Consider the following 21,746-nt stretch of genomic DNA (forward strand, 5'->3'; position numbering starts at 1 on the left):
GAAAAAAAGAGGGAGGTACTTGTGCCAATAAGATATGGTGATGAGAGATAACAATCTGGAGGAAGGATTGAGAACAAAATAATTTAATTCATTCAAGACCACATAAGTTCTGTGGCCTGTGAGAGTTTTTACTTGCATAATCATGGAATTTTGTGTTTCTATTTCTCAACAGGTCATATTCATGGTATTTTCCCCAACACTTATGTTTGCATTCTTGACACGATTTCTCACATTCAGTGATCTCATTTCCTGGTATGTAATATTTTTAATTTCTAGTGCAGTGATTTCAAGGAGGGATTTATTTTATTTTTAAGTTGTTTGTGATATTAATCAAATTGGTTTTTCAATGAGAATGGAATTGTATCATATACAATCTTTTGATATGAAATTTTACTAAGAGATAGTGATATAGTAAATATTTCTTATTAGATGAAACTAGTAAAAAGACAATCTCCAACATTGTACCATATACTCTCTTTTCTAGTTATTAAATTTTAATAAAATATGGTAATAATGTTAAAAAAAATATATTAGGTCAAATTGGGAAAAACACAAAATAGGAGAACGTAAAGATGTGAGAAATAATTGAGAAATAGATCTATGTCTATGTCAAAGTTATAGCTATGCCGCAGAAAAATATATTTCTCAATTATTTTTAACATTGCCAACTTAATTGAGAAATACGTAAACTACACAATATATCTCTACAAATTAAAATTTTGGTTTTTCCCAAAGGCTTAGAAAAATATCAACAACATTATCAATAATCTCTTCTTGATTTTCCATCAAGTCTTCTCTTATGGTTATTCCTTTCACCCTTTGTCATGGGTGGTTTCTCTTTGCTTGGTCTCAAAACTACAACTCAATTTGGCTTCTTCATTGTGGCCTTCATCCTTGAAATTTCTACTTCTTCCTTTAGCACCTGCAAAAATTGGTTTTTGATGTTCATATAAAAGTAAATTCATATACCACGATACATAGCTTTCCAACCATTGTACCTACCAGTTGTCTGGGAAATCATTTCACCTACAGAGTTCATTAACATGTTAGGCTTCCCCTTACTCATAACTTGGTCCCAAAAACTCTGAGATTGATATACTCTTCCCCTTTTAATGGAAAATTCATCTACTCTGATTAGCATATGGGTAAACCTTACCACATCCATACCTACCATGGTAGTTTATTCCACAAATTGAAATAAAATCCTCTGTGCATGAGAGGGAATCACAACATGTGATTAGATAAGCCATCATGTTGCAACATGCCTACGTGGACAAAGAAGGCTTCCAACTAACATGAGGAATACAATCTACCTATCACTAGGCTTTACAACTTGAACCAATTCAAGAATGATTGTTAACCTTTAAATCCTATAAATATTTAAGCATGGCACATGATTTGCTTGGATTATTCCTTAAATTCTTAAATAGCCTTGATGAAAGGTTATGAGGAAAATAATAACTTCAGAGTATATTATGTAATGTACCTTGCGTAACAAATGTTACATATCCATAATCATAGAATAGGCTTACTATGTAATTAGAGGAAATAATATAATAATTAGTACTAGTAGGTATAGGTTCCCTATGAATACCCATGAGAAAGTATAAATAAACATAAATATCATGGTATGTAGAAGCTATAGTTCATGTATAGAAAAATAATTTTATCAACTTCCACTTAGTAAATATGTCATTGTCTAAAGACCATTTTTAATAGGATTTGAGACAAGAATTTAAAATAATGATGCAATGGAGAAAACTATAAAAATGAAACAAACCAACCATCCATGGTTGCATTATTATATAGGGTAATTAAAATATGAGAGGTTTCTTGGAATACTTGCGACTTAAGTTTTGATGAAAAAATTGAAAATAAAATGTAGTCCTATAATTCACAAAGATATTAAGAAGTCTTATTATTAGATTTCCTTGTGGCTTTATGTTGACGATGGACTCACCAACATGTAAGGGGATCTCCCTGATAAGAAGTATAAATTAGACCTCAGACCGTTTGGTGTACGAGTCCCAGCAGTGGGTCGTACGGTAATGCCTTGACCATGATTTCGCAAAGAGGAAAGTAAGACGTCTCCGTTGGTAGCAAGGGTGTGACAGTTGTAGCAAGCGAAGGAAGGTGCATGAGAGGTTCAAACACATGGGGGTTGAGATGAACACACCCTTTGGAAACCTGTGATAGCATGGTGTTAAGAAGGGAACACACGAGCAAAGATACATCACAACATGGAAGGAAAGTTAACTAGAAATCCGAAGTGATGGTTAAACTAATAACACGTTTTAGTAAGATTCATACATACATACACAGAAAAATCCATACATGCATGCATAAGCTAAGAGATACATATATCATTTAGAGTAAACTAGATAGCATAGAATATAATACAACATATGCATGAAACATGTTGGCTCTGTTATATTAATAAGTGTAAGTTCCAGTCATATAATATATCCATGTCTAACCACTACTTCTAACAACAGAACATTATAGCCACAACCACCTGCTCCTCCAAAGAGATATACTAGCTTTGCATAGTGGAGAATCCAAGGCTATTTACAATACTGTCCAAGATCTCTCTAAGATAGTCCTATCGTAAGCTTGACTAAGAAAAATCCTTTACAATGAGTTATGAGGTTCTATTTATAGCAAAGGGTGGGGTGACCCTTGAAATTCCCCTTTGTGACAGTTCGTCTACCCTCATTACTCTTCATCTACTCTATGACTATTACATCCAAATATCGACACTTGAACTTCCACTTTGACAAAACTTTACAATCCAATGCACATGTGACCATGTGAGACAAAATGGCTTGAGCAAGCCATGCAAGACATCACTAACACTCAGTCCATTGTGGTGAGACCAAATCTTTGATATGCTTGTGATGGTGGAGATGGTGAGCTGATGCCAAGCTTGGTCGTCCGTGATGGTGTGCATGCACTCCATGGTGACATCTTGCTAAAGAGAAATCTTGCCTTCGTTGCATCCTGCTGCATTGGTGTGGCTCCTCCATCCAAATCATCTGCTAACATGTGCATGGTCTTCTTGGTTGTGGCTGAACCAACAACACACTGATGCATAGTGTCCATGTTGATCTTCCAGCGTATGTTGGTGGTCATGCGCATCAACTGTCAAATACATGTTTAGCTCCAATCAGACTTTCTTCTTGTCTTTGCTTCACTGAGTGTGCCAAATGGGTTATATCACATGCGTGCACATAATGACATGCATGCTTTTGAATTCCCTTGCATGCAATCAACAACCCTGCTTACCATGTCTGCCTCATGCTAGCTGCTGGAATGGATCTATAACCTGTATGAGAATAATTTCATATATGAGTGCATGTTGTGGCTGCTGCTGTACCTGTTCTTGATACAATTCATTCTCTTATCTATACAACTCTTTTTCTTCCTTGAGTTGTTGCTTCATCACCTACAACTCCTTCTCTTTTCTTTTCTCTGCTCTCGCATGATCGTCTTGTCACGCCATCACCTCTTAGCTCGAGTCTCCAAAGTTGCTTTCATCACAAGTAAATCTACTTGAGATTGCAACTTTCTTCTGCCTTTGTGTTGTCAACAAACTTCCTCTTGCATTCATTGCATTTGTATGCTGCCTTGAGTGGTTGTTGATGGTGCTTCTTGTTGTGATATTGCTACCATCATACCTTGATGTCCTTGTCTACGAACAACTTGATGTCTTCGTGGGTAGGCAAGTTCATAGACACTTGATTGCCTACATCCCCAAGTGTGCTCTAAATGGTGTCTTCAACTCTGTTCTCTTGGAAACCATTGTACTTGTGCTGCTGAGAGGTAGATGATCACTCTGATACCTGGAGACGTGGAATCACTCATGGCAAGAAATATGTTAGTCAAAAACCAAAACAAACTTGAGAACTGACTTGCAACATACCTATGTGACTGATCATGAAGGTTGCAAAATTTCTATCGTGAGGTCGGAAGACTGAATTCCAAAACTGTGCAAGAATGACTACTGTAATTTTGCAATGCACAGTCCAGCCTAGACTACTGAGGAATAAAACTATGCAAGGTGCAATTCTAGTTAGTAGTGACATGCAACCAACAAACTACATTGCATAGCTTCTGGGGCCAAAAGGACACTCCCTCAAAGAATTGTGCAATGCATCCCTTGAGGTCAGTGGCTGGCTAGACTTGCATAATTTCTAGAGGGAAGGCAAAGCCTTCGCTTCCGAAAATGCGCAGTGCTAGGTGGGAAAGGCATAGTCTGGGCCAAGGTAACCTAGTCCGGTTGACAGGCGAATGAAAACATGAGAAGTGTTAATGCATGATGAGATGAGTGCAGAAAAGAGTGAATGATCAATCCTGCAAGCAACAAGTGTAGGATTTAGAAAAAGGGAAAGCATGCATGTGTCTGAAGTGAGTTGCCACAACAATGATAATCCATGCAAAATAGTGTCATGCATGTGACAATAGTGGGATGCGAACAAAAACTAAAATGGTGATTATACAAGCTAACATGCATCAAAACAATAGCAACCACCCACTAAAATCAAGCAAACAACAATCAGACAAAGCGAAACACAAAAAGAGATAGAAATGCAACACAAGACATGGAAGGCGTGCTTACCCCAAAATAGCTGAGCTGAATGTCCTAGCGACTCCTAGATGCAATGTGGGATGTCAGAGATGCAAGGTCGATGGGAGGAATTAGCTCTGCAACGTCCAATTAATGAGTTTAGATAAAATTGAAGATGTGACATTCATGCTACAAATCTAGAAAGAGCGACACTTGGTGGGAGGTTTCTAAAACGGTCCTTGCATGCAACCTCCATTTGCTAAAAGTAGATCTCTTAATCAAGGAATGCCTTTGCATGCTTCCTTGGAAGAAGAAGGCCATGCATGCAAATCAATTTTGATCAGTCATGGAGGAAACCAATTAACTCAAATGCACATGCAATAGTTTGCTCAACTAGGACGAAAAAATGCACATTTCAGGTAGGGAGATAGGCTGGCTTCCCAGAGGGATTGCTCAATTTCTAGTTAGAGAGGCTGGCTATTGCCCAGAATTGTGCAATTTATGGGTTGAGTAGTCCTGCTGGGAGGAATTATGCAATTTTTCCAGTGAATAGTGACAGGCAGATTTGTAAAATTCTAGAGTCCAGCAGGCTGCCAGACAGAATTGCACAATTTTTGGAGGGAAGGCTGGTTCCCCTCCAGAATTGTGCAATTTCTTAAGGGAGTTTCTCAACCTACAGCTAGACCAAGTCCGGTAAAACAACCTGTGATGGGGATGCAACAAGCTTTGATGGATAGGTTGTCATTTTGGAAGAAAATCTTCCTCCACATAGGGAGATGGAATTTCCTATTGAGTTAGTAATAGGGGAAGCACTAGCATCCAAGGCACCTTACATGATGAGCACACTAGAGTTAGTAGAGTTTAAGTTGTAGTTGAAGGAAATTCTTGATAAGGGATATATTACACCAAGTCCTTGGGGTGCACCACTATTGTTCGTGAAGAAGAAGGATGGTACTCTTAGGCTATTAATTGATTACAGGAAACTAAACAAAGTGACGATTAAGAATAGGTACCTATTGCCAAGGACCGATGACTTTTTTTATCAGTTGAAGGGAGAACATTTTTAATCAAAGATTGATCTGAGATTAGGATGTCATTAGGTACATATAAAAGAAAAGGAATTCTACAAGACTACTTATATGGCCAGTTATGAGCATTATGATTTTATTGTGGTTTCTTTTGCTTTGACTAATACCCAACTACTTTTATGTGCTTGACGAATAATTTATTGCGTCCTTATTTGGACAAGTTTGTGATTATATTCATTGATGATATATTGATATATTCTAAGAATGAGGTAGAGAATGAAGAACACTTAGTAGTAGTGTTGGGATTGCTAAGAGAGCATCAATTATATGTCAAGCTTAGAAAGTGAAGCTTCTTTCAGACAAAGGTACATTACTTGGGACATGTTGTATCCAAAGAAGGTATAGTAGTGGAACCAAAAATCATTAGAGATATCATGGAGTGGGAAACTCCTAGAAATGTGGATGAATTCATATCATTTGTGGGGTTAGAAAGTTAATATAGGAGGTTCATAAATAAATTTTCATGCATTGCATATCCTATTACATAATTGTAAAGAAAAGGTTAGAGATTTGAGTGGAAAGAGGAGTTGACAACACGTTTTGAGCAGTTGAAGAACTTGTTGGAAAATGCTCCAGTTATTAAGATTAAATATTTGGATAAAGAGTTCGTGGTGTGTATAGATGCTTACAAAAGAGGACTTGGTGGATTCAAAATGCAAGAAGGATAGATGGTGCGCTATGAGTCTACGAAACTGAATGAGCATGAGTAGAACTATGTGACTCATAATATTGATTTGGAAGTTATTATTCATGCCTTGAAGATGTGGAGGCATTATCTTCTTAGTAGGAGTTTTTTATTGATTATCAATCATAGTGGGTTGAGATATTTGTAAATGATGAACTAAATATAAATGTCAAGAAGGCTAGGTGGTTGGACACGATTAGTGAGTTTGACTTCAAGATCATATACATTAAGGGTAAGGAGAGCAGGGTTGTAGATTCTCTCAGTAGGAGAGTGTAGATGAACCATGTTGCAGCCATGAGCTCGTATGGGACAAATTTACAGGATTTGATCTTATAGGTCAGGAAACAAGATCATAGGTATAGGGAGCTTAGGCACATGCTACAACAAGGCACAAGTGATCAAGATGTGGAATATCATCTCACGATAGATGGTTTGTTGAGATTCAAAGACATGATCTATGTGTCAAATAATAGTGGGCTCAAGAAACTTATCTTGAGGGAGTTTCATCTCAAGCCATATTTAGGTCACCCAAGATATCAAAAGACTTGGCAGTAGTGAAGAAGTTCTATTGTTGGTCGAATCTAAGGAAGGAAGTAATAGAGTTTGTGGCTAGATATTTGGATTGTCAGAAAGTGAAATTTGAGTGTAAGAACCCAACTCGTTGTTTACCACCTATTCCTATTCCATAATGGAAATGGGAGGTGATTTCCACGAATCTCATTATAGTTCTTCTGAGGACATCGAGGCAGCATGATTCTATCATGGAGATCAACTCATTCCAATTAAGACTACTTATTCAGCCAGTGAACTAACACAGGTCTTCGTTAGGGAGATCGCCAAATTACATGGTGTTTCGGAGTATATGGATCAATGCATTATCACAATGGTTTTCATAACACAAATTAGGTCATGCATTCATTAACCAAACATTCATTAATTAAAATGTGATAAGAGCCATACTTTAATCTATAATATAACCATGCTTGTAACCAACATACAACCAAATATATAACAAGGATAGAATAGTCAATGAATCCACATTATAACGAGTATAATTTCTTGTCAAAGGAAAGAGAAGCTTAGCTCTTATTAACTAGATGCGAAATCCAACCAAGTCAGGGACTTTCACATACCACCCGACTATAGTTATGTTGAACCAAATCGTTCTTTTAGCCAATCACCCCGTGCCATATTCGAAGCGTGAATGTGGGATCATCGGATAAACAAATCCATAAAAAACAAAGGGAATCCAAAGGTTAAACCACCTCCAACATCACCAACCATGATCTCACCTAAACTGGTCCTGAGATCACAAAACCAAACCAATTTTGGATTCCTCATAATTCCTACACCATCCCTTGACGAATTTTCCCCTCTCCACCCACTCGTTGAGGGCTTCCCAAACAAAACCATCTCCACCCCCAACCCTTGTGATTTTCCTGAGACCACCTCATGTTGATATAAAACCTTGTGGAAATCTAAAGCTTAGCCAGGAAAGAATCCCATCATGCCATGGCTATCTGAAAATGTCAAGGAAAGGCTAAAACTACTCTCGAAACCCAGAAAAACCCATGCCATTAACAACAAATAAACCAAATACACACATGCATATATGATGCATGACAAAAAAAAGCTAGGAAATTATACATGAAACCTATTTCCTACAAGTATTCCCACTCAAGCCACTTGATCCAACCTTTCCTTGCTTTATCCTTTCTTCCCTTTGCCTTCCTTGTCCTTCCTTTGCTTGCTTTCTTTCCTTCTCCTCTTGGTGATATTATCTTCTCTGACACTAATTCCAAAACAAAGTTAATAAAAGGCTACAAACTCATGCTTTGTATCCTTTTTATTATTGATGCCTCTAATTTCTTCATATTTCCTCTATTTTCCTTCAATTTCCTTCTCACATGCAACCTGTGACCTTTCACCTCCCTTTTCTCCTATTTTCCTTTATTTTCTTAAACAAAATGGAAATTAAGGCCTATTTTCCTTTTCAAATACTTCCATTTTCATTTCCAATCTCCCCTTAGCCATAATACACAATGAGTGATGCCCACTACGATATTTTTCCCAACATTCAGATTGGAATATGTGTCCCATAACATTGGTCTTATTTTGCCTTTATTAACTTTATGACATGAAATTTTAACCCGAGTTGTTACAATAATAGTCAATAGAATCCCTAGGAAGTTGATCTTGCATCTCATTATTTGTCTTATGTGAATATTTCTCTATGTTCTTAGTGCAATTTTCATATTGAAACTCTTTATTTGTAATAGTATTTGTAGTATATTCTAAATTATGGTGGCTTTAATTGGTATCTAATGAAAGTTGTGATGAATAAGAACAATCAAAAGTTTTCTTTTCTATGTGGTTCATGTATCGTAGAGATCAGTTACCACTATGTCTATGAAATATTTATACTAGAAAGATTCAACTGAAGGGATCACTTCCTACTGTCACAACCATGAAGCCTAACCTTGAGAGTGTTCAAAAAATTAAACCCACAACCTCTTAGTAGCAAAATTTATTTCATTATGGGGACCCAACCAATTGAGCTAAACCTCGAGGGTCAAGAAAAATGAAAAGTTACGTGTACTGCATGTAAAATTTCATGTTCATGTTGATCAACCTATACTAAAGTGGATACCACTTTTAAACATTGTTATTCTTCTATAACTTCTAGATCTTCTAAATCAACTTGTAATTTATAATAAATGTTTGATTCATATTCATTAATATTTATTTGATTTGTTCCAAATAAAGGGAAACTAGATGCTGAAATTACTCACTAATAAAAGACAAATCGTTTTAAGGAAATATACAACAAATATTAATAAATATTATTGAAAATTATTCCAATGATTCATATGATTTCATCATAATATCATTTATTTCCTCGCTTAATTTTACATAACTAAAATTTCTAAAAGAAAAAAAAAAAAAAACTCATCCATGAATTGTTCCAATGAATCAATTGATGTGGTCAAGAACATTTTACACCACTTTTTTATGTAATGAGATCACAAAAAAGATAGATCAATGACTTCAGAGTTAGCCTCTTCAAGGGGGAAACCTCCTTTACATCACATAAATGAACACTTCTTGAATGATTCAAATGACTAGACCTCCTTGCTATATAGGATTCTAAGGGGTCAAAATATAATTAGAGCCTACATAACAATAATAATGTTAGGAAACAACAATAATAATAGTGGGCTTATATGGGTCATAATAATAATAGAATGGGGGCCACATGGGCACAACAATAAGAATGTACACTAAAAATAATAGTAAATGGGTTACACTAGAATTATAGGGACCTAACATGCCCCTCTCCTTCAAAATAGTGTTGTCCTCAATGCTTGAGTAGTTCTTGATGCTTCTGTATAAAATTTTCATCCTCCCATGTAGAATGTACAATAGGTAAGTTCTTCGACTTAATGAGATACTCTGAAGTTGATTGATTTTGTAGATGTTGGGTTCTTGTTTCCATGACTGCTTCAGGCTCCAATATTATTCTTCCTTGTTCGAAAAGTTATGTCAGTATTGTTTGAACTAGGAGCTTGTCATAGATAACCTTCTTTAAGGATGAAACATGGAAAGCTAGGTGTCCTTACGAAGATGTAGGTAGGTGCAATTTGTATGCAATAGTACCAATATTTTGTATCTCCTTGTAAGGACCATAGTACTTGGGTGATAATTTATTGTATTTCTTAGCTTGCTTGAGGGACATTTGCTTGTATTTTTGTAGCCATAAAAATATCCAGTCCTCTACATCAATACTTCTTTCACTGCGATGTTAATCAACCTATTGTTTCGTTTGATTTTGCACCAGAGTGAGGTTATCCTTTAAGAGTTGGAGAAATTATCGTTGATGCTCAATTTCGTCTTAGACTTCTTAAACTTTTGAATTTTCCATTGAAGATGATATGACGGATGGTGGATGATATTCATAAAGTGCCATAAATGGGTTTGGTTATGCTGCATTATGGAAGGAAATGTTATAACAGCATTCAACCGAAGCTAACCACTTGACCCATTGTGTTTGTTTATCAGATGCAAAGCAAAAAATATATCCCTCCAAACATTTGTTCACTATCTTAGTTTTCAAACCAAATTGAGGATGATTAGATGAGTGATTAGCTACTTGAGTACCCACACAAGAAAATAATTTCTTCCAAAAGGTTCTAGTGAAAATTGGATCTTTGTGACTGTCACTTACAATAATCTTTAGGTTTCCATGTCACTTTTGAATTGTTTCCATAAATGAAGTAGCAACTATATTGTCTTTTAATGGATGAGTTAATGCATAAAAGTGTGCATGCTGGGTAAGTCTATCAACTACGAACACGATGACACTCTTCCCTTCAGACTTGGGTAAGCCTATGATAATATCCATGGAGTCCTCCTCCCAATATTGACTTGGAATGGATAAAAATTATAATAAATGTGAGGTCTTAATTGTCTCAAATTTCTTTTGTTTCCAAACCAAATATTCTACCACAAACTTCTAAATATCATATTTAAGCCTATCCTAAAAAATATACCTCTTGACCCTATGGTAAGTTTTTAAAAATCTTGACTACCCTCCTAGTGGGTAGGTGTGCAATTCCAAAAGAACCTTTTGTTTAAGCTCGGAATTCTTGTAGAGATATAAGTGATCATTGTACCATAATGAATTTCTAGGTAAATGTATTATGTGTATTGGGATCTTGCTGCAAATTTTTAGCGGTTGTCCACAACTCTTCATCATTATTCCATTCATCCTTTGCTTCAGTTATCCAATTAGTTTGGATAATAGAAATGACACAGAGCAATGCTTTCAAATCTTCATCCTTTGTCGAGAGTGCATCTGCAACAACATTTTTCCTCCCTTTTTTTTAGATGATTTAAAATTCATAACCCAACATCTTGGTGACCCATTTTTGCTACTCTTATGAAGACAATATTTGTTCCAAAAAGTATTTAATACTATCATGATATATTTTTACCTTGAAATGTCTTCCCATTAGTTAAGGTCACCATTTCTTTAGTGCACGTAGTATTTCCAGCATTTCCTTCTCATAAATAATCTTGTGTAGATACTTTCCCTTTATTGGACAGCTTTAAAAGAAATGGGTATTATTCTTATAATAAAATAACACCAATTCCATTTCTTGAGGCATCACATTCCAAAATAAAGGTTTTTGTTAAATATGGTGTAGCTAAGACTGGTGCTTGGCACACATTGCCTCTTTAAGATGTTCAAAGGCCTTCTAGAGTCCAGAAAGAATTAAACTTTCTTCAATAATTTTGTTTGAGGAACTATCGTTCTCCCATAAATATTAACAAACTTGTGATAATACTCTTTCGACTTGAGAAATCCTCAAATATGCTCTAGGGTTGTGGGGATTTTCCATTCCTCAATGGATTTAATTTTGTTAGGGTGTACCTTGACACCCCCATGAGATATAATATGACCCAAATATTCCACTTCATGTACTCCAAAGCAGCATTTGGAGGTTTTTGAATATAATTATTTTCCCTCCAATAGTTTGAGCACCCTATCAACATGTTGAACATCATCCTTCTAATACTTGTTGTAGATTAGTATATCATCCAAAAATATTAACACAAAAAGTATAAGGTTCAAAAAATGGAATTCATCAGACCTTGAAATGTGGAAGGTGCATTAATATGGCCAAAAGGCATGACCAAAAATTCATAATGACCTTCATGAGTTCTGAATGTTAGTTTTGGAATGTTTTGAGTCTTCATTCTAATTTGATGATATCCTAAATGAAGATCCAGTTTGGTGAAGAAAATTGTTGTAAAATCCCTCGTGAAAATTCCATTTAATAAAAGTTAATAAAGGATAAATAATAACTATAGTTTATGGGAGCCTTATTCCAAGCTTAATGTTGGGTAAAGTAGTAGTGATGGAGATCACTAGTGATTGATTAATGGCTAAGGAAATTGGCAAAGGAAATGACTAAGGGTTTGGAAATGAAAAGTGGCATTTTAGGCACATTTATTTATGAAAATAATGCAAATTAGGAGAAAAGAGAGGTGAAACGTCATAGGTTTCTTGTGAGGAGTAAAATAAAGGAAAATAAAGGAAAATGAAGAAAATAGAGGCCTCATTAATAAAAAGGGTTCTGAGGATCAACTCACAGACTTCTTTCAATTTAGTTTTGGAGCTCTTTCTCTATTCTATATTTCTCATAATCTTGGACACTTAAAGTTTTATTGGAGCACTGTTGGAGAGTGTGACATACTTGGAGTTTTGGAGCAAGAAGGTAAAGGCAGAGAAGGAAATCGCAATAGGACGTCAAGGCCATCAATTATCATGGATTTTTCTTGTAGGTACTGAGTCACATGTATGTTTTCCTCACTAGTTTTTGCATGTATGGCATATGCATGTGGTTTATTGGTCATGATCTCTAATTAGCATGGAGTGTTTCCTAGATTGATAGTGTATTTTCTTAGCCTTTCCATTTCCTAAATAGCCATGGTGTTTTGGGTTCGCTTCTTTGTTTCTCTAGTTGGTTCTCATGTTTACTTTAGCTTCAGTTGAGTTACTAGTTCGCAGAATCCTTGCCTAGACAAACGCTCTGGAATCCCTGTAAGAGCTTGGGTTGAGTTACTAGTACTGGAATCCTTGGTTATACAAATGCTCTCGAAGCCCTTGGTGGGTTGAGTTATTAATCCTACAATCCCTGGTTGGGTAAACACTCTGGAATCTCAGTGGTAGCTATGGATTGAGTTACTAGTCATGGAAGCCTTGGTTGGAACAAACACTATGGAGCCCCAAAAGGCTTGGGTAGAGACCAATCTGGTGATGGTTTTGTGATGTCCATAGATGAGGTGGAATTATTTTTTGATGGGTTGAGGTGGTTTGGCCTTTGGAAGCCCTGGATGGTTTTGATTGATGTTTTGTATGACATCTAACTTTCGAGCTTGGAATATGCCATGAGGGTGACTGGTTAAAGGGAGATTTGGGTCAGACATGTCTATGATAGTGTGGTTCACGAAATTCTCAAACCTGGTTGTGATTACAACATTAATATGAGGTTATTTCTCCATGTTATTTCATGAGTATTATATTGGTTTATATGTTGATGATATGGCTGTGATATCCTTGGTATTTATGTTGCTATTATATTGGTTATGAATATGTATTATGACTATGGCTATGTATGGCTCTCATCATGCTTTTACTTGTAAATGAACAAACAATGTATCTATGGCCTAATGGATGAAAATGAAGCTAATGTGTTGAGGCATCAATGCTTCTTACTAACTCTCATCTAGATTTATTGTTTAAACATGCAGATTACATAGTTGTGACATGTTTGATGAAATTCCTTTCATGTCTAGTAGGGGTCTAGTCAAGTCCTTGTTCAAGTAATCTCATTTGCATCATTGTTCTGTTGTTATCTTTCATTTCTGAAAGTTCCATTGACTTTTAGGTAGTAACCTAGTCTTTGGGCTTGAAAGGGTGGCTCAAATCTTGGAAACATAGGGACAACACTGGCCAAAACGTTCCTTGGATGCATGCATACCCATGTTGTGGGACCTTCTAAAGCCGTTGGATGCATGATTTCCCATATCAAGGTATCATATACGGTTTTATTGGTCTAAAAACTCAATGGGACGTAGGGGTTGGTTACCAGAGTGCTTGGGATGGTTCCTGGGAGACCTGTTATTGATGTGGAAGGTTTGCATGGTGTATTTTCGTCAGTTCCACTTCCATAAGGTGACTTAGGAGGTCAAATCAAATCATAGTAACCTCTCGTCACATGTTTACCTCGATTGGTCAGTTACTTTGGTAGATGTGGAGGAGGGTGTTTCAGAATGGTATTAGAGTGATGGTTCACCCCTCAGACTGGATGGATTGTGTGTTGGTCATACATTCATCTCAGTTGCATATGTGCTTCTTGTGTTGTAAGACTATGTGTTTGTTGCATTTATATGGTATGGGTTTCGTTTTGGAGTCTGTCGTCATGAGTGTAAGGTTAATTATGCATTATTTATGCATGTTAGTATTCACATGCAGTCAAGTGTACATTGATGTGGTGGTTGTTGTCATGCATGAGGTCATGGTATGTGTAGTTAATATGGTTACACATTGACGGCTGGACCCTATATAGAATGATGGTTATATGGCTATATGCTTATGTGTTATATTTCTATATGATAGCCTTGTTATATGTGATCTATAATTGCAGACAAAAGTATCTCCCCTACGTCGGTGGCTAACCTAGAATAACAGAGACACAAGGAACACAGATTTTCCTTAAAGTAAATAGATGATGCAGTGAGGCCTACCTGGAATCCATCACACACTTATCTCCTTTTTTCACTTGGAAGATCCAATTTCGACTATGAATTCCAAAATTAGAACTTGCACAGTCAGATAACACAAGCCAAGAAACTATGAGATGTATGCAGTATCATCTAAGTACTTCATTCAATACATCAACATGGTATTGAAATAAGTGAAAAAATGACATAGAATATAGGAAAAAAAATGAATTCTTTGCATTAATATAAATTGAAGGAGATTACAACCATAAGTCATAGTCGATCTTGTAGAAGAGCTCCTCCAATTTGTTGGCTTGTCCTTTCCTTGTCACAATATGCACCTCCAATCACCCTAAATGCATGAGATGATAACTACTCACTACAGCCACATAAGGGGATAATGACTCTCCAAAAGCAAACCCTGAACCACATAGAACGTTTGGAATATATAGAGAAGTAGGGTAATTTGGGAGTTCTTATCCAATTACCAAACTAGGTTTTGAGATCCACCTTTGATGGATGGATATGATCAAAGGACGAGTGGGGAAAACTCCAAAGTAGGGAAGGGTAGGACCTGAATGTTTTATCCAAGGTAAGTAGTTGAAACAAATTCTGGAAACTCCTAGAAGGGGAAGCTTTCAGAGCCCCGATCGTTCTTCTTGATCTCTAGAATCAGAGTAGGTGCAAAGGAATGCAGGATATAGTGGATTGACCTTTAGGTGAACCCACCCAAGTAGTCTTATAAGAAGTGTTGGTCCTCAAACATGTCTAGGGATTTATGCAATATGGTGACAACGGGTAATAGGATGTTAATTGATTGGATGTGACAAAATGCCCTATAATAGAATGCCCCCTAAAGTGCAAAGTTAGAGATGATTACTGATGACTGAAGTGATTTAATTTGTGACAAGTTAGGATTAAGGACAACTCACAAGCTTCATCTATTATAATACATTTACAACATGACATTTTTGTTTGTTGAGGGAGGCATACACATATTCATATCATAAGATAAAATAATATGTATAATGATCAAAAGATGCATCCACAGATGCAACTTGTTGACCCATGACTGGATGACTGCCTATATGATCATAGACATCATACATTGCGATTTTTGTATAACTCCTGAAATCACAACCCGGATGGATGAAATTGGATTTGGGGTCTTCTATCTCATTCACATGACTAGAAAATGTATGATTCTAACCATATGAATCAATGAGCTCGACTCGAACATGGTAGACACCATCTTCTTACTCGGTAATGATGTAAGTTGTTAACAGACATGAGAGAAACCACTAATGATGTTAATGGCTCTCACAGTACTATAGTAAAATCCATATGGTGTGAATAAATGAGTTGATGTCGAACACCACACAAAATATTTGAGTTGAAGGCCATTGATGTAAACCTATCACTGAGAGCAAAGAAAGTTTCCATTGATGTATGAAAGCACCAAGGTACCAAAGGCGTGTTTCTACGTCAACTTCCTAGATGATGTACTAATGTTGAAAGGAAGTGACCCATTGCAGGAGGGCCTTTATGTATCCCTCATGAACGACACAAAAAAGGTACCATGATTGATACATAATGATCAAAATTATGCTAACATGGAACTGCATCAGGAAAGGCAGACATGAAATGAAGGCTTAAGAGTATTGTAGCAGAGATCAACTGAATTAATTCACTTGAACACACTGGCGACATTGAATGGAGTTGGAAGTATTGACCCAAAACCCAAATGGATGCTCTCAAAATGGTATGATAACTATAAGACAAGAAGATTACCCAACCCAACATCCATGAAGATGAAGTGGAAGATTATCATGTTCACAAGCGACTCACTACCATTAGAAAAATGGAATCCATTGTTTTCCCAATTTCCCCAAGCATATTGGTCAGTACCTATTTATTTTTTAACAAGCTTTAGGAGGATAACATATTGACCAAGGTGGATCTCTAAAAAGTACCAGTGGCATGGTAAAAAGGTGGAACAATTGAAAGTGGAAGAATATCAATAAACTTAGCATCATATCGAAGTTTGCATCATCCTGATTCCAATAATGTGAATGACACTCGAATACGAGCTCATATGAAGAAGTTAGAGAAAGTCAAAGTTCAGGTTTGACTTGGACACATGGCAGGTGAAAATGACATGGCAGAACTATTTGGCGAATGTGAAAATTCCAAGTGATGAGCTGCATTTTTCTGATTGCAATAGGCATAGGTTCACGGGTAAAGAATCGGCCCCCAACACTATCGGGTTTTGATTACGATATCTCAATCGCAGATCGGTGGTGGGTCGACAGTTACAAATCAACCCTAAGTAGGAAAGGGTGCAATGCAATGATCGCATATTGCACATTGCAAAGGGACATCATTTTACAGAATCCACCCCTGATAGTCAAGGTTGTGATTTCGATATTACACAGTGTATCATCCCGATAATAGTAACACCCTCTGGTTCTCGGATATTCCCAGATGTGATACAGTATAGGGTGTGGTTTTGAAAACCCATCGAGTCTGCTAGTTTGGACATCGCATATTGCATAGTGTATTGGCTCGTATTAAGAATCATCCCTAACTCTGACCAATTGTGATTTGTGATGGGGCTATCAACGCCGATAGATTATGGCCACCACTGATAAAGCCGTCGGGTTCATGAATAATACGCTGATTCATCCACCATTTGAGGATTAATGCAAAAATGATCTTTGAACTATTGTCGATGGTGGTTTTCCATATTTAATAGGTTGTTACCTACATACTATTCCAGGTTCGAGATTCTCTGTGTGAAACCACCCGCCTACTATACTTATCATTTGCCGAAATTACCCAGGATTGAGGAATCTGCCGATCAAATGTATATATAGGATTGTCCGCATAGGAAAAGAGAGAGAGACTGGTACAAGAGTTTAGAAGCCATTGTATATAGTAGTAACCTAACATGGTAGTAGTAGAGAACCTCACCTTGAGCAGCAGAGAGTTTCCGAGAAGGTACGAAAGCTTCATTCCTCCGAATTGGGTGTTCAGATAGGTGATTCTACATGATTTTCCATGAGGAGTTTAGGGATACCATATGTTTATGGAGTTGGGCTATCCATTCTTCATCCATATTCTAGATTGGAGGTATAAGGATTGTAATTAGATGTTACTTGTAATTTATCTCCTTTTATGCCACTTAATGAATGAAGGCCTCCCCACAATTGAGCAGGGCCCGAAGACGTAGTCCAAATTGGATGAACTCCATAATCAAATCTCTGTGTCATGGTTTCATGCTTATCTAGTTATTTCGACACTGTTTTATGTGCTTTTAAATTCCATGGTTAATAAGTTCTGTTTCATGTAATTCTGATGCATCTATAAGTAAAATATCTTGGATCAAGTTTGGTATTGGAGTAGGTCATTGTCGATGTGAATTGTATGAGTATATGTTAACCTGGAACAAGCTGTGAAAAGGCAAAGGAATGCTTAAGTCATTTGATCCCAAAGAAGGATGTGCACACTCAAGAAGAAACATGGAAGATGAGGAAGATCGTTGGGAAGAAGAGCAGAAATACAAAATGGTATTCTATAATATGGCAGAGAAAGTGGATAAGTTGTTTTCAGAGTATGAGAAGGCAATTAGGCACGAGAAGAAAGATGTTGATGACAATAGATCAATAAATGATGATGATAGTGGAGAAGAGCCTCCTCCCTCTCCTTCTTCAAGTGATATTTTTCATCACTCTATTGAAACATACATCTAAGAAACCATTCTTTAAGCTAGATGTAAAGTTTGATCTACCCATGTGTACTGGAGAGTGTAGTGCAAAAAAAATTAACAATTGGATAAGATAGATAGAGGTTTACTACAAGATTCAACATATCGAGGAAGATGAGGAAACAATTTAGTTAGCATCTCCTCAGCTGAGTGGCACTGCTCTCGTTTGGTGGGAGAGAAAGTTGCAGAAGGAGAACAAAACATTGGATAACCTTGTTTCGTCTTTGTCCAATTTTATTTCTTCATTGAGAGACCAATTTTACCCTTTGGGTTATAAACAAAAGGGAAATATCTAAGGCAAGGGAAAGGCCAAAATGAGCAAATATTCACTAAAGGATTTTGGAAACAAACATTGAATTTGGGCATCTCATTAGATTTGCCCGAGACTGTAACTAAGTATGTTGGTGCATTACATAGTTACATAGGACACTTGATGTTATTGTTTGAGCCTACTACGATTGATGTGGCTAGAATAAAGGCCATTCATTTAGAAAGTCGAGGCAAGAATGACAGAGATGATCAAGCCAATAAAACACTGTTAAAACCTTCGCATAGAAAATTCCAAAGGAAAGGCAAGGGGAGGGATAAGAAGACCTTTGTAAGCAAGAGAGGGGATGGAGCAATGCCATCTTGCACGCATTGTAAGAGACAAGGTCATGACGAGGACCACTACTGGAAGCTACATCTGAATATGAGACCAAAGAGATTCAGTGGAAAAGGCAAGACAGTGGCAACAACGCAACAGGGCCTTGGATCTAATTCTGGTGACAAGACATTGATCACAGTAGTGGGTGCAAGAGGTACTCTTTTTGTTAATAATAATTTTGATTCGATTGCAAGTGCTAGTTATTTCAATGGGCCTGTAAATAATGAATGAAAGAGAATTGAATTATTCCACATTGGGGTTATTATAAAACACACAAAGGTGGAAACTCTATTTGATTCCAGTTCTCAAGAAAATTTAATCTCATAGTCCTTAATTAAAATGTTAGGCCTCAAAACTATGCCTCATCCAAGTCCATACCTGCTTGGCTGGGTAAGAGATAAAGGAAAATTACAAGTATCCAAAAAGTGTAGGGCTAGATTTGTTATTGCTTCCAAATTAGTTGATGAGGAAGATTTAGATGTAGTACCGTGGATATTTGTGGAATCATCTTGGTAAGTCCATATCTATATGACATAAAACTAGTTTTCTTTCGGCATGAAAATAAATACCACCTCATGACAGGTGGGGTAGAATATATAGTTTGAGCTCATCATACAAAAGTTAGTGCTAGCCTTGTAAGTGTAGGATAGATTAAATGGCTGGTTAATTTGAGTGAAGGGTGCATGCTCATGATGGTGAGAGCAAAAGAGGCTAAGACAACTGATTCTTTCAAAGATTGTGATGTTGATCATAAGAAATAATTGTTAGAAACTATTTGTGACTATGATGGATTATTTTAGGAACCGAGAGGATTACCCCCAAAATGGGAAATCCAACATCAGATCCATTTACAATAGGATGCTCCTTTACCAAATATTTGCAATTACAGGATGGCTTCTATCGAGATGGAGGAGATCAAGAGGCAAGTGTAGGGATTGCTAAATTAAGGGGTCATCAAACTGAGTTCTTCTTTGTGTGGCTCATCGATTGTGTTGGTGCCAAAGAAACACAACACAAGGAGAATGTGCGTAGACTATAGAGTACTAAATAAAATTACGGTGAAGAATCGATTCCCTCTCCCTCGCATTGATGAATTATTAGATTAGTTGAAAAATGTTGTCTAATTTAGAAAACTAGATTTGTGCAGTGGATATCACCAAGTTAGAGTTGTAGAACAAGACATTTGGAAGACTGCATTCAAAACCAAGCAAGGGTTGCTCAATGGATGGTGATGCCATTTACACTATGCAATTCTCTAGCCACATTTATGAGGGCAATAAATGATCTGTTTAGGCCTTTTCTTGATAATTTTTTCCTCGTATATCTAAATGATATTCTTGTTTATAGTAAGACATGGGATGAACATGTATGTCATGTGTGGAAACTACTTGATGTTTTGAAAAATGAAAAAATGTACGTAAAATTATCAAAGTGTGAGTTTGGGAAGACCTCTCTTGTTTATTTAGGTCACATAGTCAGTAATAGGAAACTAAATAAAGATCCCTCTAAATTAGATGAAACTATGAAGTGGCTTGACCCCAAAAATCTAATGGAGGTCCGAAGCTTTTTTGGTGTGGTACACTATTAGAGAAGGTTCATTGCAAACTTCACTGTTATTGCAGCCCCCTTACACGCATTGACAAGTGTGAAGCAGGCCTTTCAGTGGGGATGAATGTAGCAGAAATCTTTCGACATGATGAAAGAGTAGATCAGCACAGCACCAATGCTAGCCTTACCATACCTTCAACAGCCTTTTAAGATTGAGACAAATGCCAGTGGATATGACATGGGCATTGTATTGATGCAACAAAGGATGTATGTATGTTACCATTCAAAGAATTTTCCCCAGTCTATTTTGAATTTTCCCATGTACGACAGGGAGTTATACGCCTTCATTTAGAGTGTAAAGAAGTGGAAACACTACCTAATTGGAAGGGAGACCATCATCCATACGGATCATCAACCCTTGCAGTACCTTCATTCACAGACCAAGCTTCAACAGGCCCGTCATTTTAGATGGATGGGATTCCTCCAATAGTTTCATTTGGTAATAAAATACAAGAAGGGTTCCAACAACAAAGTAGCAGATATGCTTTCTCTCCCTTCTATTTCTGCATCTATAGTTTTGCAAAATGCTTCTTTATCATTAGAAATTTATGTTGAACAATATGTTAACGATGATGATTCTAAAGAGATTTATGCAAAACTGACTCGTGGATCACAGGTGGAAATTTTTATTTGCGAGGAAAACTATTGTATCACCTTCGAAACCTATGCATACTCATTGATGAAGGGGTACATGTGATCCGAGAGGCTCATACCTCTCTTGTGTCTAGTCATTTTGGGGTTGAAAAAAAATTATGTCTTTTAAAGAGGTTTTGTTTTTTGCCTCATATGAAAAACATTGTGACTCGTTTTGTAAAGGGTTGTGTGTTGTGTTTTGCTTCAAAGCCCTCTAATAGAAAACTTGGGCTCTACACACCACTTCCTATTTCAATTTGACCATGGGAAAGTGTGTCCATGGAATTTGTAGGTGGATTTCCTATGTCTAGGAAAGCTCACAACTATTTGTATGTCATTGTGGATTGTTTTAGTAAAATTTGTATTTTAATGCCTTGTTAAAAGTAGGTCATTGTTGAGTAGACTTCTTATCTTTTCTTTTAGCATGTCTGGGTCCATTTTGGGTTGCCTGCATCTATTGTGTC

The sequence above is a fragment of the Pinus tabuliformis genome, chromosome 1_1 (genome assembly GCF_031772625.1).
Source record: "Pinus tabuliformis cultivar Carrire ecotype Pingquan chromosome 1_1, CPIR1, whole genome shotgun sequence".
In the NCBI taxonomy this organism is placed as follows: domain Eukaryota; kingdom Viridiplantae; phylum Streptophyta; class Pinopsida; order Pinales; family Pinaceae; genus Pinus; species Pinus tabuliformis.